The sequence below is a fragment of the Xenopus laevis genome, chromosome 5S (assembly GCF_017654675.1).
Source record: "Xenopus laevis strain J_2021 chromosome 5S, Xenopus_laevis_v10.1, whole genome shotgun sequence".
In the NCBI taxonomy this organism is placed as follows: Eukaryota; Metazoa; Chordata; class Amphibia; order Anura; family Pipidae; genus Xenopus; species Xenopus laevis.
In genome coordinates, this window is record NC_054380.1 from 20,586,949 (window position 1) to 20,613,178 (window position 26,230).

Here is a 26,230-nt window from a genome sequence, read left to right on the forward strand (position 1 = left end):
CACCCACAGTACATCAGTTCCAACGCCATGCGACTGCCCAACATGATTACTCCACCAGAACTTGAAAGGCTCTGAACGTGCAGAAAATGTAGCTGTGCTGATGCTTTTTTTTTTATGCAACACAAATCCCAGCTTATTCCCGCATCTCACGGCTATTACAAGTGATAGTTATTTCTCACTGACTTAAATTCTGTGTTACAGAAACTCAACATGAAGGGTTTGCAGGTGGAATGTGCATGGAGGCCACACGGCATCAAGATCTGCAGCCTGAACACTTTCCTCTGGGAGTAATCAACACATTCCTGGAGTATTGAAGGAGGTGTTACCCTTTATTACTCTTGGGTATTGGGGTCTCTGATGAAGTGCAGGGACACGAAACGCGTCAGACCTCATGGCGCTATGTAAATGGTGTACCAAGATGTTTAATTAAATAAAGGAAATTTGTTTTAAACTATAATCTGGAAACGAGCGATTCTGTTTGAAAAGGACCCTGGCGTGCGCTGTCCAAGTTGTGGATGCGTTTTCCTTGGTGACTGACTCAGGGTGGCAGCACCTGGGTCACAGCACATCCTGGGTAAGATTTTTTGTTGAACTTGATGTGAGGGGAGTTTCTACCGCTCCAAATTTACTAGCGTGAGGTCCGGGGCATGGGGCACCCGGGCCACAAACTTTAAACGGTGAGCAAGGGTTAAAACTAGAATATGTATGTTGGTCATAAATTGTGAACTGGGAGTTTTCCTATTTCAGCGCCAGGATTTGTGTTTGAAGGAGGTGTTACCCTTTATTACTCTTGGGTATTGGGGTAATGACTTAAAAATCAGATCCTGTACAGTGTTTCCTAAAAAATAGCAGTGTCTGCATTCTTCTTTACAAACTCAAACATTTACTGTAGAAACTGAGAAATGTTTCAAGATTTGGCTTTCCTAGAAAAAATCGTATGTATTTTTCAGATTTTCTGCCCCAAAACTCAGATTTTTTCGGATTTTTGCCCAAAAATGAAACCTGATTATTGCACGAAACCCAGCATAGATCAGGATATCTTCGGGACTTCTCCCGCTTACTTTTATACAACTTTGGCAGGTCTGAGATGCCGCATTTTCAGATTCAGACTTTTTCCATCCTCACAAAAAATTCCAATGTTATAGTCAAAACAACTCAAAGTTTTACTTTTTTTTCCAGATTTTATAAGTCCGACCAAACTAGAATCCACAATTTGACTTCATCATTGCAAAAACTCAATAAAAACGGACCAGAAAAAAATAGAAACATTTTCGGGTTTTCAATTCTTTGTGTAAAATAGCTCGAGACCTCTGAAATCTTTGTGCAGACCATAATATCTTCAAATTTGAAATGGGAGCTTTGCCATTGACTTCTACATGACCCCGACAGCTTGGAGATGGAATATTTTTTTTGATTCAGACTTTTAGCAGCCTTGGGTATAATAAATCATGAAATTATACAACTTTCAAACCTGAATGTACGATTTTTCGTTTCATACGATTTTCGGATTGTGTGTGGAGTGAGCCAACATTTTTCATACCACGGCAATCTGTTATTTAGTCGATCTGAAAAGTTAGAAAGTTTGTCGGATAATAATATCTCTGCCTGTATTGCCTATCTGACAATATCAGTGGCTGACCGTCATTACTATTTGTCAGACATGGCTATTGTATGATTTCTGTCTTTCAATTAATGGCCAGAACATCCTCCAATTTATTTTTCCTATTTAATTTAATCTGAATGGTTAATGGTAGATGGATAGACAAACAAATGGCCATCTTAAATCTTCTTTTATGGATGGGTGGTGTTAGGGTTACACAAGGTCAACTGTACAAATTTTAGTGCAGAGCTTTAGTCATAAAATAAAAAATACTGTCAAGTGCAAATTATCAATACCCAGGGCAGGATTTACATTGTGGGCGCCCCTAGGCCCACTACCGTTCATCGCCCCTGTCCCCTCCAGGGGACAGGAGCAATGGGGATTGGTGCACGGAAAATTAAAAAAAATTATTGTATCTTCAGCGCATCCCCAGTGTTTCTGAACCAATGTGGGTGTGGTTGGGCAGCATGCCACCCCCCCTAAAATTCTGCCGCCCTAGGCCCGGGCCTAGGTGGCCTTTCCACAAATCCGGGCTTCTCAATACCTTATACTGAGCGACAGAAGAAGTTGGCCAATGTTCCAGCACAACTGCCCTAAATAGAAAGTAGTTTATTATGAGAAGTTCCTCAAAGACATTTACTTGACTGCACACGAGTCCAGGAGTAGAAGACTTACCCATTGTACCATTGTACTCCACTGGCAAACCTGTATTGTTATTGCTAGAAATAGGGAGTTGGGTCAGGGGTAGACAAAAGACATTCTGATATCATTGTTCAAAAATTGAGTCAACATGCTCCTTCGTCTTGAACACCATTGACCTGGTACTCAACCTGTCCTCCATTTTTGATTATACGGATACAAACGTGTACCAGCTTTGCCCATCAATGAAGGGCAATGAGCAAATATTGCACCCTCGAATCTCTGCACCCAAGTACTAAAATCCAAGCAAAAGAAACCCACACAAACTACTTTGTTTTTTGTTTTATTCCCCACCCATTAAATATCTCCCATTAGATATACAACACCTCCCAGGCAGAAACAAAACTTGTATTAAAAAACAATTAAAATAATTTGCAACGGTTACAGAAATGTGTATAAAAAACAAAAAAAAACAAAACAACGAACGCTAATGTTCAGAGTCTGACCGGTCCTTCTTTAATTTGTTTGCATAGTATTTAAAGCTTTCCTGAAAAACACAAGGAAAATAAAAATGAGAGATTCTTCACATTCCTTATAGAGATCTCAGTGTAGAAATTAGTCCAGTGGGGGGTGAATATTTATAAGTCACTTGGGAGTTATAGGAACATATATAGTTACTGATATTACTAAACTCAGTCCATACCTTATAAATATTGATATTGCAAAAGGTGTTTAATCTGTTCAATTCAAGCACGGGACACACGGTAGATAACAGATAAGTACTACTTATAAATGGCTGCCCCATGGCTACACAGCAGCTTGTTTATATAAACTATAGTAGTACTTATCTGTTATCTACTGTGTATCCTGTGTTTGAATGGCTGCCCCCATGGCTACACAGCAGCTTGTTTATATAAACTATAGTAGTACTTATCTGTTATCTACTGTGTATCCTGTGTTTGAATGGCTGCCCCCATGGCTACTCAGCAGCTTGTTTATATAAACTATAGTAGAGTTTCTGAAGCAAACACACCAGTTTTACAAGTGCAGGGCAACACCCATCATTTTAGGACACTTTCATTTATTGGTGTTACTGTTTCTTTAAAGCATTACAACCCAACTACAATAGATGAACCTAATAGCGGACACCCAAGTGAAGTGATATTTACGAGTCTGACATACTTTACAGCTTAGAATATGTACCCTATTTGTTGTGGTTCAAGCAAAAGGCCACATCTTCAACAGACTCCCATTTTAATGTGTTTAATATGCATTGCTCTAAAACATTACATTGTATTATTCTCGTCTGCCCTTTAAAACAAATCTTATCAGAGCCACGGCGCCCTGATAGCTGCTTCTCAATACTGTTAAATAGGTGACATTTTAACCATGTAAAATACATTTCTAATACTGTAGAACATAAAAAAAAAAAAACACAAATAAAATGAAATGTGCGGAGGTGATAATGCATTTAGGCAGATAAAGGAAAGGCTGCGCATTATCTTAATTTCCTTAAACAGGTAACTCAAAAAGATGGAGATTCACTCTGACATTCAAAAAAAAAAACAAAAACACTTAGGAACTTGCAAAAAGCATTGGCAAGTACAACGAGGACACAACTTTCATAGAAGATACTTTTTTTTTCTTTTTACCTTGAACTCACTCGCTGCAAAACAATCAAAAAACAAAAGCAATTACCGGCCAATAAAAAGAGCTTATTGAAATGCGCTTTTAAGCTTGAAAACAAAGAGACAATAAGTGCCTGGCACCATTGAGGGGTAAAGTCATACTTAAAAATGACCCGTAGATATGCGCCCGATAGTATCGGAGGCTTTTAAAAAAGCAACAATCCGCAGAAGGTTATCTGCTCCCACATGTATAATAAAATTAATCCTTCCGCTCGGCCGGCACTTCACATGTGCGGATCCCTGGGAGGATTCTCGGCTGAGATCTAATCCCCACGTAATTAAGCACATGGTGTTTTTTTTGGGGAGGCTATTAGCATAAGGAGCAGCCAGAAAGGCTACAGAGGCGTGTGTGTAATTAGCCAACACTCACAGGAGGCTCGTTGAAAGGGACCGGCTTCCCGGATTCTCTCAGGATGACTGCCAGGCGTTTCAGGAAAAGCTCGTTGGGACTCAGACTTTCGGATTTAATTTTCTCGTACAGAGCAGTGGCCGCCGTCGCTTCTTTGTCGGTTGCTGGTCGGTCGCACGTTACAAAGATAAGAAGAGAAAGTGGTTTAGCAGGAATCTATTTCACAGTAAAAATGAACATGTTCCTCATTTTAGACGGAAAAATAACGACTCATTAATGTACAGAGTCTGCTCATTTAATGGAGTTAAGGCTGAGTTAATAAGGAGAGCTAGTTTGCCTTACTACCTTTGTTGTAATAAGTGGAGGAAACAAATCAATTAACTACAGATGGAGGCCCCTGTAGTGATTTACTGTATCTGATGACTTCCGTACACATTGTCACAGTCTTTTCCCCAATAAAATGAATGGCAATCCTTGTTCAAAAGCTCAAAAGGGAAACAGCCCACTAATCAGGGGCTTTAATGCAGCATCTTCTATCCCATATGATATGCGTTTGCCCAACTATAGTGACCTACTGGTTACATATATTGACTTTGCTTGATGAGAAATTGGCTTCTCCAGCATTCTTTCTCCGACCCTCTGCCTTCAGGGAGTCCAGGGCATAGTTACTGTCTCTAAATATGGCTGGCAACGACTTTGAGCACTCTTATACAAGGCTAATAAATGCATGTTGAAGTATTAGATAGACCCTCATCCAATCACCAGACTCTCCTGGACAGAATTAGTTAGTAAGGCTATCCTTTTAAGCAATACTAGAAGATACTAAAACGAAGTTAGACCAAATATGGGACTTTTTGTGTTATGGGTCTCAACTGTTCTCAGAATGTTAATCTGTAAAGGAATACAATTAAAATGTCTACCCTTAAAAGTAAAAAGAATGGTGCGCTAAGTGCATCATGTAAGCCTGCTCCATCATCAGCTAGGGATGTGGAGAATCCTGGATTCAGCCAAATCCAAGCCTTTTCAGCAGGATTTGCATTCAGCCAAATTCAAGAGCATAACCAAACTGAACCCATAAAACCACACAAGACAAGGTCATGTTATTAAGGGGAACAACCCCCCCCCCCTTTCCTTTCTCTAATTTGCATATATGCAAATCAGAGTTAGGCTTGGGATATGGCCAAATCGATCATGAAAGATTTGGGCTTCGGCCGGATATCTGAGATTATCATCATTTGGGTGCCGTTAAACTAAAAGTGCAGGTGAAGCTCCATAGGCTCATAGCTCAAGACTGTCCGTAATGCCATGAAATTGGACTCAATATAAAGTCTGAGAGGTAAGCACCATTCAAGAGAGGCACTGAGCTGTACACATGGGATTTAACAGCCAAATCTAAATACAATGTCACTTGTTTTTCAGGGGCAGTGACCGTAAACCAATGGATCATGTTACATTTGTGCAAGTTAAGGAGAATTTGGGAAGGATTATGATTAGCATGAAAATGACATGCTGCTATTACAAAAGTGCATTCTAGAGTTACTCTTCCCATGAAACTGTACGAGGCACTGCTTAACCAATTCCGCCTGCTTCCCCAAGAACTACATTGCCATTAGAGCCATGCTGTTATTGCATTAACAAACTACCCTCTGGGTGGCCTAACGCTAAATATCATTTCAGCCACTGTACAGTCTTAGTATCATGAGAGTTTAGGCCGACTCACATAGGGTTCACTTTCAGTTGTACTTATGGCGAAGGCTCCACATGGACCTTTAGCTCACTGCACTCTAATCAAACAGAATACATTTTCAGCTTAAAGGAAGCCGTGGCATGTTGTGCTGTGGTCAATACAGAGAATGTGCCATGTCCCAAAACATTTGTTCCAGTTGTAATTTAAATGTTATAAAAAAATTGGATCCTCGTAAAGTGCCAGTAAACCCTGCCCCATTCAGGGCTTGTGCAAACACTTTTTCTCACTTTTTGTTGTTTTAATCAAGTAAATCGGTAAATTCTTGAGCTAAACTGAGAAATAGAAACTACTCCATGTTTGGTCCTTGCAGTAGATAGATTCTAGTGCACAAAGAAAAAGCAGGAGTCCATTACAAAGGGATTATTTGTGCACTTATATAGAAACAATGAAACGTACGGACTATGCCAGTTCTTTTGCAAGTTTACAGGACTTTCCACTTTCAGGAAGAGTTCACCCAAAGCTTTATGTCTCTGGACAACTGGAGTTCATATCATCCAGGAGGGGTTTCCTTTCTTTGATTTCAGTCTTAGCCTATGTATTTGTTGGGTGTAGGACACACATAAAAAATGCATTTGTACTGTAATATTAATAGCCGCCACTTTCTTGAAGTACATTTGCCAGTGGTTAAAAATTAATCCTCTCCTTGGCCCCATTTGTCGGCATTTCATAGAATATAAAAAGGACATAAACAGAACATCGGGCCATTTGTAGAGAGCTGCTTCAGACAGCTCATGACTCGAACAAAGGCTGAATGACTTACCGTAACATTTCATTAGGTAAGAATAGGCAGATCCCTTCATCGTGAATTCAGGGATCAGTTCAAGTAGATCATTGATCAGATGTGCCTGGGAAAATGACAAGGGATATTTCACATCCTAAAACCCATCAGATACTCCAGTTCTATATAAAAAAGTGAGTGGGTTACCTGGCCTGGCATCTGTGCAGCTTTTGCAATAAAGGATAACAGGACAGGGGTTTGCTCGGCTATAGAGCCGCACCTCTGTAAAGGGGAAAACAAAAAGACATCAATAAAAAGCAACAGACATTTTATAAAGCAATTTAAAGTGTTTATAAATGAAGTTACTGTATGTGCTGTTTCAAACAGCTAGAAAAAGACCATTAAACCTTTATTTATTTGTCCTTCATTTGTAATTCTAATGGATATACAGGTATGGACCCGTTATCCAGATTGCTCAGGACCTGGTGTTTTTCGAATAAGAGATCTTTCCTCAATTTTATCATCATACTTTAAATTCACAAAATTCACAAATAAATCCAATAGGCTGGTTTTGCCTCCAATAAGAATTATATCTTAGTTGGGATCAAGTATTTTATTTTTATAGAGAAAAAGGAAATCGTTTTAAAATTTGAACTATTAGATTACAATGGAATCTATGAGAGATGCCTTCCTGTAATTCTGAGCTTTTCTGGATAACAGGTTTACAGACTATTATATTCCTTTACATTCTTGCCACAAGAGCACCATTGTTCTCTGTCTTCTTTTCGCACTCCTTCCTCTCACATTACTAAAATTCTCTTGTTGGCCGACAATGGGAAGCCAAGTGTTCTTCCCGGGAAAAATTTCCATCCAGGTAGGAGAGAAACATTTATTTATGGGTAATAACACAAAATCCCTGCTTCCTGAAGCCACTGTATCCAAAAGTATAATCCAATATGAAAGTTTTATTGCATTTAAAAAAAATAGACACTGGTCTTTCTCTTAGAACTTAAACACAGGTACAGCCGATTGAAGTGGTTCCCAAACTGTGAGGTTGGGGGAGGTGATCGGGTTGAAGGCAACTTAGGGAACGATTTGGGGTGAATATCCATTTGTGCTCTCCTAGATAAACCTGAAAATGCCAGGTGGAAAGTGAATAAGGGTGATTGCTGGGGTGCCATTGATGTTGGAACTATGGCTCAATGACAAATGAATGCTTCCGAATATTGGTAACCACCTTATGGTCCTTACCAAACATTGGACCTGCAAAGTTAAGGGCTTGAACTGAACCCGTCCAACCACTGACTTTTGTGAGCACTTGGCTCTTTTGTTTATTTGTATTTATACAAATGCACTTCCATATGGTTTGTCTTGAAAATGGAAAATTCTCCAAAGCCAATAGTAACGGCATCAACAGATGAGATCTATTCTGTTGTTTCCAGAGCTGCCTTATGTCATGCACGTGCTGTAAAGTATTATTTCATGGATTCCTTGAGTCAATGCAGTACTCCAGGCTGGTGTTTTTTTTTGTTTTTTTTTTTTTAATAGAAGTTGACCAATGGCAAATTTGTTTCTAACCTAATTTCTTCTTTTCTTTCCTCCCCATCCAAGTGTACGATTTGAAGTTGAAACAAATATCTATAGATCTGAACCGTACACGATCGGTATGGCATATGAGAGAGAAAAAGTGCTCCTTTCAATAAAAAGGGATAACAATAAAGATGAATGGCAAAGCAAAGCATCATTACCCCATATTACAGCCTAATAGCAGCTTATAAAGAGCTACAGTAGCAGATCATTAAATGCTAACAGCGCGCTGCCTAATCATGCCAATCTGTCATAAATACGTCCTTGGCACAGCAAGCCTGAGGTTTGTTTAAAAGGATAAGCGAGGGAAAAATCATAAATGAATGCTTGAGCGACCCCAAGAAACAAGATTTAGGGAGAGAAAAAGAACGGGGAGGAAAAACATTATTCGTCTCCAATTATACTGCCAGGATTCATAAGTGTGCTTGGGATCATAAGGTTAATTATACATTTAATAAGGTGTCAGGGAGATAACTGCTCATTTCTTTATAAAAATTAAAATGTACAAAGCAAGTTCCCTTCAAAGTATAATTACCTACACTTAGGCGCAACAAAGGGACTGATTTCAATCTGCTTTATAAAGGGCCTTTCAAACACATCAGACAGTTCTCCGGAGAGAAAGACAAAAGTTAAAACTTGAAAGGAGAAGTTGAGGTGCCAAAGGGAGAATCGAGTGTCTACCCCACATCACAGCGCCCTATCGAGGGATCAATAGAAGTGAGACAATATTGTACCGGGCGCTTATCACACGTTTCGTTCACTCAACGACCAAAGAGACATATTTTAAGTACCGAAAATGCAGAAAGAAAGGCTTACAAACATACACAAAGAAAACAAGCTTAAAGGGATACTGTTATGGTATCGTTTTTATTTCTAAATGACACTGTAAATAATTCACTCTGCCATGTAAAATTTAATTCCTAACCCAACAAGTGTATTTTTCTTTAAGTTGTAATATTGGTGTGTAGGCGCATCTCACGTCATTTTGCCTGGTCATGTGCTTTCAGAAAGAGCCAGTGCTGCACTATGGAACTTCTTTCTGACAGGCTATTGTTTCTCCTACTCAATGTAACTGAAGGATTCGAGTGGGACCTGGATTTTTATTATTGATCTACCAGGGAGCTGTTATCTGGTTTACCTTCCCATTGTTCTGATGATGGGCTGCTGGGGGGGAGAAGGGAGGGGAGTAATATCACTCCAACTTGCAGTGCAGCAGTAAAAAGAGACTGAAGTTTATCAAAACACAAGTCACATGACTGCGGGCACCTGGGAAACTGACAATATGCCTAGCCCCTTTTCAGATTTCAAATTTAAATATAAAAAAATCAGTTTGCTCTTTTGAAAAACGGATTTCAGTGCAGAAGTCTGCTAGAGCAGCACTATTAACTGATGCATTTTTTAGAAAAAAATGTTTTTCCATGACAGTATCCATTTAACTAACTGAGGGACTTGATGGGTCTGGAAGGGAAATATTGCAAAATGGAAGTGTTGGAATGGAGGAAAAACAAGGGAAACCCATTACAATACTGCAGGATTGGGATCTGCACCTTCTGCTACAGCACCCTAATTTATGCACTTATAATCCTCTAAATTTTATCTGTCTGGCTCTTCTCTCTTATAGACTGTAAGCTCCCCTGGCCAGGCGGGGGGTGGGAGCTCATTCCAACTATATACTAATGCATTTAATTATTCACATTGCATCATTTATATTAGAGGCAAACTATATCCTTGAAAACTACAGCCGACTTAGATGAACAGTTGTTAAAAATACTTTAAAATAAAGGGGTCTGTATTACTAAAAATGATGCTCCCAGTCAGAGAGGCCTGGCCCAGTGATGCACCGCCTGATTCCTGCCCACTTTCAAATATGCCCACTCTTTTTGGGGTCCACAATTTAGCACTGACCCATGGAAACTACTTGGGAGGCATGCTTGAATAAAAGACCGGGCACAGAAGATATATTTTGGCTGATTAATAAAGATCCAGCTGAATACAAATCATGCAAAATGTTATGGTGCTTGGCCACATCCTAAACTATAGTTTGGGGCGACGCTAATTTGTATTCACCAGTGATAATAGAATTAATCATCTACTTTTTTGGTTAAAATAAAATGTTGGCAGTATTTCAACCTTAAACTTCTTTAAGAAACAGTTTCTATTTCACATGCGCATTTCCCATTCCGACATGGCCAATTATTAGCCCTTTGGGTTTCTATTTGTTCTGCCTCCCGCAGGAAAACTTTTTAAATTGTCCCTGTGTTGCCAGTTCCTTGCTGGTCTCCTCCGACTGCCCCTGCCAAGCATTCTCCAGCAGAAAATGTACGGAGCTTCTGCATGAATAAACTGGTCGCCATGGGCAGCAGGCAGTCGATCCAAAGTCTCTGTTCCCACAGCTTCTCGCATTTTAAATCAATGGCAAATGGCTACATGAGCCGAGACAACTAAAGCAGCAGCCGTACAACGTTGTGCTACCAGTCGCTCAGCATTTTAAGAGAATACACTGCAATTTGCTCTCGGAAATTTGCAACAGCCTTCAGTTTAGGACAGGGGGGTCTGCACTAACCCACCAATCTACGGGAAAACTAGGATTGTCTGACTGTCACCTGCCGATCAGATATTCCCCATCTGAGCTTGTGGCTCTCATCATCCGCAACTACTCCGGCGGTGTTTAGTGCAAGGAGAATAAAATGGATGCGGCCACACCTCTCACCAGCAACTGTTCATTTTACAGAGACCGAATTGAGCACTAAGAGCAGCCAGTACTTTTAAAGCAGAAAGAAAGTTGTATCCCACTTGGGGTGCCAAATGGTAGTCATCCCCAAGTGATTGTATTTACTAACCTGGTTATTCCAGCAATCTTCTTCTGGCTTCTTCTTCCTTCAAATTTCCTGGGGCAGACGCATGCGCAGTAGAACAAAATTGCTGACTTTTTTGTTGAAGTTTGGCTTTAGAACGAAATAGCTGACTTTTAAAAGTTTGGCTTTTTGCTCTAATGCACAGAATGAGAAGAAAGAAGAAGCTGGAAGAGGATCGCTCCATGGTGCTCACTGATATAACCCTGGCCCAGTGCAGGTTTCTGCTGATAGAGGCACCGGCCCGGGGTTTCAGGTATATAAATACAATCACTTGGGGGTATCTAACATTTGGCACCCCCAAGTGGGATACGACTTTCCTTCTCCATTAATGTAATGTGCCAGCAACCCTGGAACAGACGGCAAATTTGGTTAGGAACACAATGGGGTGAAATCCACAGCCATTCCCCATAGCCATCTTTCCTTGTAACACTCACAGAGAATTTTTATTTTTCTATACTAACACTCACCTGCGTATTTGGTAGGGATGCACTGAATACACTATTTCGGTTTCGGCCAAACCCCCCGAATCCTTCGCGAAAAATTCAGCTAAATACCGAACCGAATTTGCACATGCAAATTAGGGGTGGGAAGGGGAAAACATTTTTTACTTCCTTGATTTGTGATAAAAAGTCACACAATTTCTTTCCCACCCTAATTTGCATATGCACATTAGGATTCGGTTCGGCCGTGTAGAAGGAGTCGGCCGAATCTGAATCCTGCTGAAAAAGGCCGAATCCCGAACCGAATCCTGGATTCGGTGCATCCCTAGTATTTGGGAACCTACACTACTCCAAAATTTGGAGCCATGCGCGAGACTAGAAAAATTTAACAGCTTTTAATATATAAAAAAGTGTCTCATCCTTCTCGTTCAGTAGGGTTATTCCTAATCAATTCACTTTATTTTCTTGAGATCTCCTTACTCCATTGAAAACCTTAATTCATATTGCAATACGTCACTAAAGACAATGAATTCATAGTATAAGTATCATTTCATTTCTGACTGTAATCACAATTCTTTTGATATTAAATACACAATAAATAATGTCATCCCCTTTAGATCGCCATTAATCAATCAACAAGTTCATCCAGTAGCAAAATGAATGCATCGATTCATGTAACGAATCAATATTGTCTCATTGATTATTGTCAAGTCTGAGTGGTATTGTAGTGATAATTATCATTTATCCATTCCCAGGCTTCATTTAACTCCATAACTCCAAATAACATCTGGTGGGTAAAGAGTTTTAACATCCACACCACTCTATTTCTGCTGCCCAGGATGAAAGTCTGGGCTTTATAATAATAATAATAATAATAATAATAATAATAATAAGCACCGGAAGCTTTTCCCGCTGCAAAATTCCATCAAAAATTTGATTCCACCTAAATTGTTAGTGGTGTTATTCACAGACCGTTAAGGCACTGTCGCTGCAAAACATTTTCAATCAATGGATGACCTTATTGATTGGTGAATTGGTGCTCTAAAGGGGATGAAATTATTTATTGCAGTGAAATTATTGAGTGAAAACACTCACAGGGGCCGATGTGCCGCAGTCGAATCAGCCGATGTGCCATAAGCCTGAGACCTCGTCTAATTCAAATGCGGTGAGCAGAATGGCAGTCCTTGTACAGAGAGAAGAAATGATCTGACTATTGCTTACTTGAATTCGTGTGCCCTGTCACAAGGCATAAATGGACTGGCACATGACGCTGGAGTCGGATTATTAGGAGCGGACACGTCCCTGTGCCAGCAGAAATGATCAAGTACATGGCATTTTGTCAAGGCTGCACTTTTACACCGCGCATCAGAGAGGAAAAGCTTTCAGGTGCAGCCAGTTGTGTTGCTGCTGATGCCCCTTATAAGAAATTAGGGATGCACCAAATCCACTATTTTGGATTCGGCCGAACCCATGAAACCTTTGTGAAAGATTCAGCCGAATACCGAACCGAATCCGCAAATTAGGGGTGGGAAGGGGAAAACATTTTTTACTTACTTGTTTTGTGGCAAAAAGTTATGCGATTTCCCTCCCTGTCCTTAATTTGCATATGCAAATTAGGATTCAGAATCCCTTCGGCCGGGCAGAAGGATTTGGCCGAATCTGAATCCTGCTGAAAAAGAACGAATCCTGGATTTGGTGTATGCATATAAGAAATGCCATTAGGGATACAGTGAAGAAATCAAGGTAGAGTCCTGCGCGGGTCCATTTTTTGGAACCCTTACCCGACCCGTACCCACAACCTGCAACCCACTTTCTTACCCGCTTGGACCTGCTACCTGACCCGCAAGTACCTTATCCACAACCCAGACCCGGTGACCATCAAGAATCAGGAAGTGCGCTCATTGTAAATGGAAGTGACATCATCGGAAGTAGGCGTGATCAGAAAAAAAGGCGTAAAACAGGAAGTGCTGTCATTGTAAACCAGAAGTGACATCATCGGAAGTAGACGGGATCAGAAAAAAGGCGATTGAGAAGACCCGCAACCAGCAAACCCACAGAACCCGCACTTGGAAGTTCTACCCGCCACCTGCAGGGTACAGCAGGTTTTTGGCGGGTAATCTGCGGGTACCCAACCCGCTGCAGGACTCTAAGTCAAGGCACTATCAGCGGCATGAAAAGTCCAAATGGAAAGGAGATGTGACAGATTAAGCAGCAAAGCATCGGTAGACACTTCCTGCATCAAAGACTTAAAGGATAAGTAAACCGTTAAAATAAGTGAATGTAGAATTGATGAGCGTGCTAATCTGAGCACTTTTGCAATTTACATTCATTATTTATTTTCTTTTTATTCCAAGATATTAAGAGAAATATTTACAGTTGATATGAATAGATTTTGTTATAACAGCGCCACCTGCTGTTCAGTTTCAGACCAGTCTGACTACCAAGTATTCAACAAAGTTGTCAGGAGAAAGAAAGAGGCTAATATAGAAACCTTTCTCGGATCTTTCCTAAGCAGAAGAATATCAGAGCAGCCTCTTTCTTTCTCCTGACAACTTCCTTGACTACTTGGTGGTCAGACTGGGAAAATGACCAACAGATAGCCCTGTTGGACCAAAATTTATTCAACAGTACATATTTCATTAACAGTACATATTTCCCTTAATATCTTGGGAAAATATATCACTTATTTTAAAGGTGTACTTATCCTTTAAGCTTTTGCCATTCTGTCCTGAAAATAAATATAAGTATGCAAATAGTACTAGGTGGGCACATATCCCCTATAAATAAGACTGAAAATGACGGATTTCCTTCTCCAAGGTCAGATAATTAGCGAGAACAAAGTAAAAAGCCCTGACGGAAGTACATGATAATCTGTCAAGATAATCGACAACACCTCTTAAAACCCACAGGCAAGTAAATCCAGAAGGATAAGCTACGGCAAGCATTCAGATCTATTTCAGCACCGTTCAGGTATAACTGACCTGCAAGAGAAAACGGGCATCGTTCTTCCTTCCAGCTTGGATGTACTGCAGGAAAAGGTCTGTAATTGGTCTGTACACTGAAAACTGATTGGCCAGTCTCTCAGCCATGCCACTCACTGCAAAGCAAATGAAATGATTTATGCTGGGAATTTTTTCTAAGCCAAACAGCTACAGCAAATGACTGAATTGAGGGGGGTTGTTTACACAGAGCTCACTAACTCTAATCAAATGAAGCTTAATATAGGGTAAGGCAGAATGCATTTTAAGTTTGATTTGTTTTGCTCATGTTGAAATAAGGTTTATATAGATGTATACTCTAGCCTTAGAAAAGGACTAGCTAAACCAGTAACCAGTGTCCTTGTGTCATCAAAGTCATTGCTTAGAAACTATTACAGATTCTAGTCTTCTTGAGGAGACTTGTGCAAACCAGCCACAAAATATGAAAATGTAATCTAAGCTTCAGCATACTGAAATAAGAAACTTTCTATATACAATCAATAAAAAATTCTGCACTGTTTCTGAAATAATCAAGTTTATATTCAATATCCCTCTCAGCATCTGTTTCTCTTCATTCTGTCTTCGTTTAGGAGTTGGGTGTCAGATATTCATTGACAGTTACATCCAATATATCTTATAGGGGGGCTCATTTTGCCAAGAAAATGCATTAGTTTTTCTCTATTAAAATCACCAGACATCATGTCTCTCTACATGCAGGATTTGTGCAAGAGACAGTTATTTTGTTAGATTTTGTTTGTACTGGAATCAGTTGTTTGAGTGAACTCTAATTCATCTGCTAGGAAAGGAAGCCCCCCCCTATAAGGTATATTGTATCTAACTGTCAATGAATATCTGACACCCAACTGTTGCATGAAGAGAGAATGAAGAGAAACAGATGAGAGGAATAGTGAACATAAACTTAAAGATTATTTTAGAAACAGTTCAGAGTATTTAATTGGTTGTATTCAGAAAATGTATTTCAGAATGATGAAGATTGTATTACATTTTTGTTTTCTCGATAATTCCACTTTTAAATCACAAGAGCCGCTCTTTTTATTCCCTCCCACCCTCATTTGCATATGTAAATTAGGATTGGGTTCAATATTCAGCCGAATCTTTCACGAAGGACTTGGGGGTTTCGGCCGAATCCAAAATAGTGGATTTCGGTGCATCCCTAATTTTTATATGTATTTTTATTTTTAAAGAAAAATCCCTGCTGTGGCCAGTTTCACAGCACTAAAATCAGAACTTGAGCATAAAAAAAAAAAAAAAAAAGAAATTAAAAAAAAATGTACGGCCAAGTGGCAAAGTAATAAAGGAACCTTGAGAGTGGATGTAATTCTTTAATAGGACTGGAGTCGGGCAATGGCTTAGCAGGGGTGACAGTAGCGCTGCTTCGTTACTGAGTAAAAGTGACTTGCAGCCTCGCCGTCAGCCGGCAAAAAGGTACATAAAAGCAAGAAAACGGCCAAGCGAGTATGAATAATTAACGGGCAGGACTATTACTGTATTCTTGCAATATTAAATAGAATATTTACCTGAAATGGTTTCAGCACTGTCCTCCCTTATTCCCAAACTGATAATAAATATAATGTGCTCATTGTGTTGTGGCGCTGGTAAATATGCACATGGAGCAGGTGTATACGGGGAATGTGTAACGTGGGGTGACAAGGACATTTGGTAAAGTGCTAATAATGTGCAAAGCTCGGATCTGCTGCTCTACTTCCCCCCCCAATAAAATAGAAGTTCTGCATTAGGAAATCTAAGGCTTCTCTCCACCAAAGTTTCTCATTTATAATAATGACATGCCACCAAGCTTTAGCAGATGCTTCGTCAGGGCCTAGTCGTTCTAGGAATCTAGTTAAAAGGGAACTCCACCCAAATCAGCTTTTCGCATAATAAAAGAATAATATTCTAAGTACTAAGCAGCTCCCAATGTACATGAATTCAATATATTCAACAGTTTTCGTCAATGACATTGAAAGCAGGATTTGTTTATCCTTTTCTGTTCTCTGGTTGTGCCTCACTCTAGCAGAAGTCCTTTACCCTGCTGGTCTGTTAAACAGAAGCTTTAAGGTGGCCATAGACACGCTGATAATATCGTATGAAACTAATTTTCATCTGATATCCGGTGTGTATGGTGGGAGACGAGCCGACCAATATCGGCAGAAGACTTGGATATTGGTCGGCTCGTCAATCGGGTTGGCCTTTGAAGGCACCCGAACATCAGCCATTGTTAGTGCTGAATCGATACAGGTAGAATTCTATTGTTTCTATATGTATATCTGACTATTCAGCTCCACACGTGTGTACTGAAACAAAGGATCTTTGCCGGAAAAATCTTTTCATCTATCGTCACCTTTACAACACTTTGTAGACAGATACTGGTTATGATAGTAATGACGTTAAGCTTAAAACCCGCAGAAAAGGATTTTATTGATTTATGCGGGAAGGTTCTTTCATGATGCAAAAGTGGTATATGGATGGAGAACCCCTTTTGGGATTTATAACAGTGTCAGCTTAAAGTAACAGTAACACCAAAAAAATGAAATACATACACAGTAAGATAACTCACGAAAGTAGAGTAGTGGCCCAGGTGCTCCTGCCCCAGGCCCTGAGCTCAGGGGAGAAGAAATCCATATACAAGAACAAAAAGAGGGTTAGGGCACTCTAGGAAGCCACATTTAGATCAGACCAAAAATAAGTTGATTAAAAAGGAGAAAAAATCTTTATTTAAACAATCATCTCAATCTTGATTAAGCCTTCAATTAAGGGGGTTATTTATCAGTCCAAAGTCCAAATTTATTTCAATATTTTCTGAAAAAACTCAGACCAAATCCGAACAGGTTTTTTCGGCTTATTTATTAATACACTTTCCCAAAAATTTTGTTTGTGCCAAAAAAATCCCCCCCCAAAAAATCTGATTTTCAAGATTTTTTCACCCGAAAACTCAGAATTTTGCCAGAAAACTTCTGGGTATTGCACGAAACCCAGCGCACAAAAAAAAACCCATTGGAACTTCTCCCATTGACTTATATGCAACCTCAACAGGTCTGAGATGTTGGATTTTCTGATTCTGACTTTTCCATCCTCAGGGTTTAACAAATTCTGAAAAATTCATGATTTTTTTTTTTTTTTTTTTTAAAGTCTGATTTTATATTTAAAAAATCACAAATTTATCATGATTTTTGCATTCGGAGTTTAGTAAATAACCCACTAAGTGTCTCAGTGATACGAAACACGTAAGGCTATCGACGATTGTTTAAATCAAAAAAAAAAAATTTTGACTTTTTAATCAACTTATTTTTGGTCTGATCTATATGTGGCTTCCAAGAACGCCCTAACCCTCTTTGTTCTTGTATCAGAATATCGCTCCCTACATCATACTAAAAGTTAGCTCAAAGACGAAAAGCCCCTTTAAGTATAATGTTATTATAGGTAACAGGTAAGGCTTAGAGGTTATAGATAGGGTTGCCACCTTTTTAAAAATCTTTTACTGGCTGCGGGGGGCGGGGACACAAAGGGGCGGGCTGTGACGTCAAAAGGGGCGGGGCCACGCCATGGACGCTAGAAGAAGTAAAAGAAAAGGTAAGTTCCAGGGGATTGGGGGTAGGCCGAGGGCTCCTTTTAATCGTATTACAAATTTATTGGCAGCTACATTGCTGGTAAATTTGTAATACCGGCCCCGGCAGGTATTTTACCGGCTAGGCCTGTAAAATAAGGGCCCCGGCAGGTATTTTACCGGCCAGGCCGGTAAAATACCGGCCGGGTGGCAACCCTAGTTATAGATTATAATTAGCACTACTAAAGTTTGCAACTGTCAGATAACCTACAGTTTTTAAAGGCTAATGATCACTGGGCATGTCAATTTACTGGGGGTACTTTATTAGAGAGCAGAGGTGTCATCTTGGTCTCCCGTGGGCTACCTAAGGCAGGGCACATGTACAGTATGGTAGTGACTGACCTTAATCAGCACCAGGGAGCAGTTGGGAGAATGGTGAGGTGCTGGGTAACCAGTTCCCTATTATGGCACCTTATTTATAGTATTTTGACTGCATATTTTAGAAGCTGCTCTCTGTAACCATGTCTGAGTTTCCCCTTAAGGCCTTTGGTGGAATGTTGAAGTTCTCAGACACCCTTACCTTTTCAGATAAGCCAACATTTTATTATTGACAAAAAGCATATGGGATGACAGCCGGATGGAGGAACCAATATTCCGCATCATGTTCTCAACCACTTCGATACCTTCCAGGTCGCCTTTCAAAGCCAGCGCCTGGACGAGACGGGTGACTGCCAGCTGTGAAGGCACCTTGTCACCTTCGAGCATCGCTTACAGAGAGGCCATGGCATCTATTCAAAAAGAAAAGGGGGGAAAATAATAAATATGTATAAAGCGCAAGAGTAGGCACTGATTCCAGGGTTCCTAAAATGAAAGAGACAAGCAAAGCTAGTGATTAGCATCCACTCTGTTGTTTCTCATATTAGGCACTTGCAGAGAAATGCCAAGCCTTCTTGGGACTAGAATTTAATGATGGAACTGGCAGTCAGTCAGCAGGCTGCTGAGGATGCACAACACAATAGTGTCCCTTCCACCCCCCACACCCAAATTGAGCAGCAGATAACGGTTGCAAACTGCACGCACAAAGGCAGTGATGGGCTCTGTGTCAATAGGGACTAGGAAAATTACTCAGTGCGCAGATGGCAGTTGTGCACGTCCGCTGAAAAGGCACAAACCAGCAATCTGGATGCCAGGCAAATTGTATTAATGGCCGGTTCAGAGGATTTTTCTGCAAACACAAATAAGGGGGGAATTCCACTATGATAAACTGCTATCAGTTTCAAAAATTGATCAATAATGATATATTGTTATGCAGATAGTGCAGTGCCTACGATCAAAGGAGCCGACTGTCATGCGGCAGAGAGCTCCCTGTTATAGATATCAGCATCCAGGCCAAAGGTTTTATATGAGGATTTTTGTACAGAATTCTCAGACAGGGGGGATATTTTTATAAAAACAGGTGTGAGGGAGTACAGGTATGGGACCAGTTATTGAAAGCTCGGGGTCTGGAAATTTCCGGGTAGCAGATATTTCCATTATTTGGGTCTTCATACCTTAAAGGGGTTGTTCACCTTCCAAACATTTTTTTCAGTTTAGTCTACTAGAAAATCATAAAAACATTAAATAAACCCAATAGAATGTTTTTGCCTCCAATAAGGATTAATTATATCTTAGTTGGGATCAAGTAGAAGCTACTGTTTTGTTATTACACAGAAAAAGGAAATCGTTTTTAAAAAATTTTAATACTTTAATAACATGAAGTATAAAGAAAAATGGCCTTCCCATAATTCTAAGCTTGATAGAGAACGGGTTTTTGGATAACGGATCCCATTTCGTAGCTACAAATAAACACAGCCGTGCTTGTGCAAAAAAGCTCTGAATATCAGAAAGGCCATCTCCCATAGACTTCATTTTAAGCAATTGATTCTAATTTTTAAAAATTGAATTCCTCGTGTGTAATAATAAAACAGTAGCTTGTACTTGATCACAACTAATATATAATTAATTCTTATTGTATGCAAAACAATCCTACTGGGTGTAATTAATGTTGAAATGTTTCTTTTTTTTAATAGATAAAGTATGGAAAACACCAGGAGCCAAGCATTCTGGATAATAGGTCCTATTATTAAACATTAAGATCCTTAGGGCAGGACTACATGGCCGATTCAGCCGCGATCCGATGCGCTGCGCAAAATCGCAGGCGTCACGTTGGAATGCGATGGAAACAAGGTAAGTAATGGCAGTGTCGGATCGTGTCGCATTGTTAATGCGACACGACTGTGGGATGCAGATGCAGCGTGCAGCGTCTGCATCTGACAGTCGTGTCGCATCAATGCTGCGACACGATGCGACAATTGAATTACTAACCTTATGTCTGTCGCATCCGACGTGACGCATGCGATTTTGCACAGCGCGTCGGATTGCGGCTGAATCGGCCATGTAGTCCTGTCCTTAGAACCCAGTTCCCTGCCAATGGGAGCACCTCTCTTTGATCCAGATGATTGGATTACAATCAGCCAAGTCAAAAGAATTTTATTTATTTTTTAATTTCTTGTTTTCTATAAAGGCACTACGGTGTTCATTGATATTCAATGTTGCCCCTTGGTTGCTAGGGTCGCTGACCTCATCCACAAAAAAAAAAAAGCAGGTTGTATTCCAAACTGGTGAGCCACAGAGCAAAAATACCAAATACCTGAAAAAAAGAAAAACTTTAAATAATATGTTCCCATAGAAGAGATTACATTTTCATGAATGTATGTGGTTTAAAACATTTTATTTTTTTTTTCTCCTCTTTGCATTTTTCTGTTTTTGTCTTTCTACACTTTTGGCCTATATTACCAAAAACATGCGCTTGTTTTAAAGTGCCTTTTAGCAACAGAGGTGCGGCCGGCAGTAATGGAGGATTCGATGCCTTGAGTCGGATATGAAAAGGAAACCCATTAGTGGCTGGAAGCCGTTATTAAAAATCTGTAGCTATAAAAAATTATTGAAAAGTATTAGCTGTATCTTCCCAATCATCCAAATTAATATTGCAACGACTAAGAGGCCCATTTATCAAAAGTTGAATTTGTGCGAGTTTTTTTTTTTAAAATAAATTTGAATATACTCAATATTCGATGGGGGTATTTAAGAAAAAAATTGAATGTCTGAAACTCGAACAAATATTACCGACCCGAAAACTTGAATCGAATTAGACTAAACTGTAACAGTTTTTTTCTCCGAAAAAACTTGAATGTCAGGAAGGCTAATAACATTCAAATTGGTCACTGGACGTCTTCCATTGACTTCTACATGAACTTGACAGGTTTAAGGTGGCGGCAAATAGTCGAATTCAAATTTTTCCCAAGGTATAGGTTTGATAAATCTCGAAATTCTAATTAAAATTCGAATCGAGTTTGGATAATTCCCAATTCGAATTTGAGACTTTTGACCCCCCCCAAAAAATTTGAATTTCCAATTCGACATTAATAAATCTGCCCCAAAGTGTGTGTGTTTAACACTCAATTTAACTAGTTGGATATTTCAGGGTGAGAAACAATGGCAAAGAACAACAGCTGAGAAATTGTTTCCTATGCATTAAAGGCGGTTAATTTTCCAAATCAGAAGCAGCTTGTGCTGTGAATTTTAACGGCGGCATGAAAAGCCTGCACTCGCTTTCTGCGACACACATTTTGCATGTCTGGATGTCTGAAGAGCAGCGATTCATCTTAAGGAGAGAGGGGAAAAAAACCCTCCCATCTTGTGTTAAATGGAACGGAAACTGGACTAAGTGGTCAAATGACAAGTACATTCATATTCAAGCTGTATTATAAATGCGTGTACAGTCATTTAAATCTCTCCGCCGCCACAAAAGGCTCTTGATAAGCAGGTAATTTGCTAAATGGACTCCTTTATCCAAGTATTCGAAGGGCGGTGCAAGAAGAATCTGCAGAGGCATTAATGTGACGTAAAGGTCAAGCATCGTGACATACCTTTCAAATAATCCCGCCTAACTTGCGTGATGATGAGGAGGCTGTTGGCAGCATCGTTCAGCGTGAAGCCCTTGATGTGGTTCTCGGCGCTACAAGAAGGAGACGTTTAGAAAGGAATTACTGACATGCTTCTGATACGATAATAAACGGTTGGGCTCCAAGGTGAAATTAACAAAAAACGACTTCGTACGTTAAAAATATTGCTGCAAAATATCGACCTGGAGACAGCTTTTGTGCGATCCTGTCAATGGCTACAGAATGAGCGGCTTATTTTATCCCCCCCTATTCTTCTCTACCCTGACAGCTGACAAAGTTGGAAGGCAGCAACAAAAGGGAGAAGGCGAGATTTCTCTTTAAACAATCGGTTCGGATTCTTCCGTGCTGACATATTAGATGACGAAAATAACTGCGTGCCCGGCTCTGTTCCGCGGGAATGCTAAAGCGGGATACTTTACCCCCACAGCGCTTACGTCTGCAATAATTATAATATGAAAAACTATTCTTTTAAGAAATGGGGGGTGATAAAAAAAAATCAAACATGGATTCCTGGGATTCCAGAACGGCATCTACCGTATGATTTGCTCGATTCATTTTCAGATCGCTGTCACCGCAACATGTAACTTTACGGCACGGAGACAGCCGCTTTACTCCAACTCCAAAATAAAATAAAAAACTATTTAAAGTACATTTATGGGACCGGTTATCCAGAATAAAGGGGGGTTTCCAGATAAGGGATCTTTCTATAATTCGGATTTTCATACCTTAATTCTACTTAAAAAATCACGTAAACATTAAATAAACCCAATGGGCTGGCTTTGCTTCGAATAAGGATTATTTATATCTTAGTTGGGATCAAGCACAGGTATGGGATCCGTTATCCAGAAAGTTCTGAATTACAGAAAGGCCGTCTCCCGTAGACTCCATTATAATCAAATAATCCAAATATATTAAAAATGATTTCCTTTTTCTCTGTAATAATAAAACAGTAGCTTGTACTTGATCCCAACTAAGTTATAATTAATCCTTATTGGAAGCAAATACAGCCTATTGGTTAAAATTGAATATTTACATGATTTTCTAGTAAATTTAAGGAATAAAGATCGAAAATTACAGAAAGATCCTTGATCCAGAAAGCTCAGAATTATGGAAAGGCCGTCTTCCATAGACTCCATTTTATTCAAACAATCCAGAATTTTAAAAATGATTTCCTTTTTCTCTGTAATAATAAAACAGTACCTTGTACTTCATCCCAACTAAGATATAATTAATCCTTATTGGAAGCAAAACCAGCTTATTGGGTTTATTTCGTGTTTAAAAGATTTTCTAGTAGATTTACGGTATGAAGATCCAAAATACAGAAGATCTGTTATCCAGAAAGCCCCAGGTCCTGAGCACTCGGGATAATAGGTCCCATACCTGTACAAGCTACTGTTTTATTATTACACAGAAAAGGGAAATAATTTTTAAACATCTGGATTATTCAGATAAAATGGAGTGTGTCCTTTCCGTAACTGAGCTTTCTGGATAACGGGTTTCCAGATAACTGATCCCATACCTGTACAATTCTTTTTCTAACCAAAATCTAGACTCGCACCTGCCGCTACTACAGTGTATATATTTAGGCAGCCGGAAAGACAGACACAAGCCTCACATAGAACTACGGTCACACTTGCTAATGAAATCCTGCCATAACTTTATTATTTCTAGATTAAAAATGGGGGGGGGAAAGGAAGGGAAGGAAATCCTCTGCCGGAGACTAGTGAGAGTGGGGAAAGGTCACTGTCATTTAGAACATCAACAATCGAAAACAAATCTCCCAGATCATCTTGAGGCTCCCAACTGAGCAGCCGAGCTACTCAAACTTATGAAATGAGCAGATGGGGGGAGGTAAGCAGGGTCATTGCTAAATTATTCTCATCAATCCTTGAAAATCCTTTGCGGAGCTCACGCAATACGAATATCCTCTCGGTCACTTTCAGCCTCTGGGAGGGGGGTCATCGGACTCAGGATTTTCCTTCCTCTGCCGAGCAATCCTCTTAATCCCTGCCTAAGCACTTATTGCTCAGTTCCGCGTCTTCCCTTTGTCCCATCTGTCAAAGCCCTTAAATCAACGTTTCACGCATGAGGCTGCAAATTACATGTAACACTGCATTGACTTTCCCCCCAATCTTGGGTGTGATTAAATAGATGTTTAGCCACTATTACAGAACTAATCTTTCATTCCAATACTGTCCGCGCCTCTCATTTCAGTATCTCCCACTGTCTCGGCACACAACACAATTTATTAGAGTCGGAATAAATCAGCTACTGGGATCAGAAACAACATTTTCAAATCAAGGGAGGAAGAAAAAAAAGTTTGCAGCAATTTTGTACAATAAAAAAAAACGTAATATTTGACAATAAGGCATTATATTTTCCTGTGACCAAATAGCAGCTTGTGCTGCCGTGCAATAGTATTCAATGATGCTCAGAGATCCATTTATTCTTTGGTACATGGACAAAACCAAAAATGAACCTGATTAAAAAGCAGATCTTTACGTCTGCATCCAAACTAGGGATGCACCGAACCCAGGATTCGGTTTGGAATTCGGCCTTTTTCAGCAGGATAATCTCTATGGGGGTAATGTAAGAAAATTGGGATATTTTACACCCTGTCTGAATGTCCCATAACCACCAGTGACTGGGTATCAGCTGACACTTTTCTTTTCTTTCTTTTCTGCCATTAATATCAAAATCTTGCCTACTGTCACATCTAAATGGCATCTGTGCAGTGGGAGGCACTATTTTGGATTCGGCTGAATCCTTCTGGCCAGCCAAACAGAATCTGAATTTGCATATGTAAATTAGGACGGGGGGGGGGGAATCATAAAACAAGGAAGTAAAAAATGTTTTCCCTCCTTCCCACCTTTCTGGACACTCCACCCTTCCATTTGTAATAGGAACAGGGACAAGAGAAAGGATTAAATAAACTTGAAAGTTTCTTAATGGACACCAAAATAGCAGTGTGAAAGGATTCATGTGAAATTTCAGATATATAAAATTCACAGAAGCCAGAAAACTTACTGATTTAGCACTTTTTTGGCTTCTTCAAGCATTCCTTCTGACAGCAGCGAGCGGATCAGGTTGGAGTATGTGGCCGCACTGATAGCAACACCGATCTTCTCCACTTCCAGGAATAATTTGAGGGCTTCTGTAGACGGAAACGTACGTAAATTATAAAATTCAGGGGTGCAAGACGGAAGCACAATGAAGCAAAGCCAACGCCCCTTGGCAATATCCAATAGGGTGAAAAAGAAATGCAAAACCCGATTATAGATTTTCTAAAATAGAATAAGGCTAGAAATGCTGTATTTTGTATACTAAACATAAACTTACTGCACCACAAGCCTAATCAAACAAATAATTTATGCTTTCAAAGTTGGCCACAGGGGATCACCATCTTGTAACTTTGTTAAACATTTTTGCAAGACCAAGACTGTGCACATGCTCAGTGTGGTCTGGGCTGCTTAGGGATCGTCATAAATTGTCAAAACATCACAAGTCAAATAATATCTGCCAGAAGCCGATACAGCAAGACTAATAATAATCAGAATATTCAGACTGCACTGGGTCCTGTGTTGTCATGTAATCTAATGTGGTTTTTGCATTGTTTAATACAAACTTTCTTTAACTCTGCAGAACCAGTGGCTGCAGCAAAATAATCCTTCAATGAGAATCCCAGTTTATCTGTTTAAATCGGGCTCCATCATCTTTGTCCCTGCAGCTGGAGTTGGAAACAGTAAAGGGGATGTAAAGGCAAAAATAAAATCCAATACAAATCTGTACACAATCGTCGACTGCTCTACAGGGAAACAAACAAAGCTGCTGAAGTTCTGCATGGCTGTGAAGTAAGGTGGGGGCTCCCCCTGCTGTTCATAAATATGATTGTTTCCCTGCAGAGCAGTTAGGGACCATCTGACAATTCCTATCCACAGCAGTAAATGAAGGGAGAATTTCACTGCATATAGTCAGGTTTCTTATAAAAACGGTACACATATTTAAATTAAACTATATTGGAGATAGGTTTCTTTTTCATTAAGGAAAGTAAAAATGGGTTCTT

General features: G+C 39.8%; 1 pseudogene; it reads right to left on the bottom strand.

The window, feature by feature from the left end:
- Positions 1–2,566: 2,566 nt before the first annotated feature.
- The window catches only part of LOC108717390, a 96,755-nt pseudogene continuing 73,091 nt past the window's right edge, over positions 2,567–26,230 (bottom strand).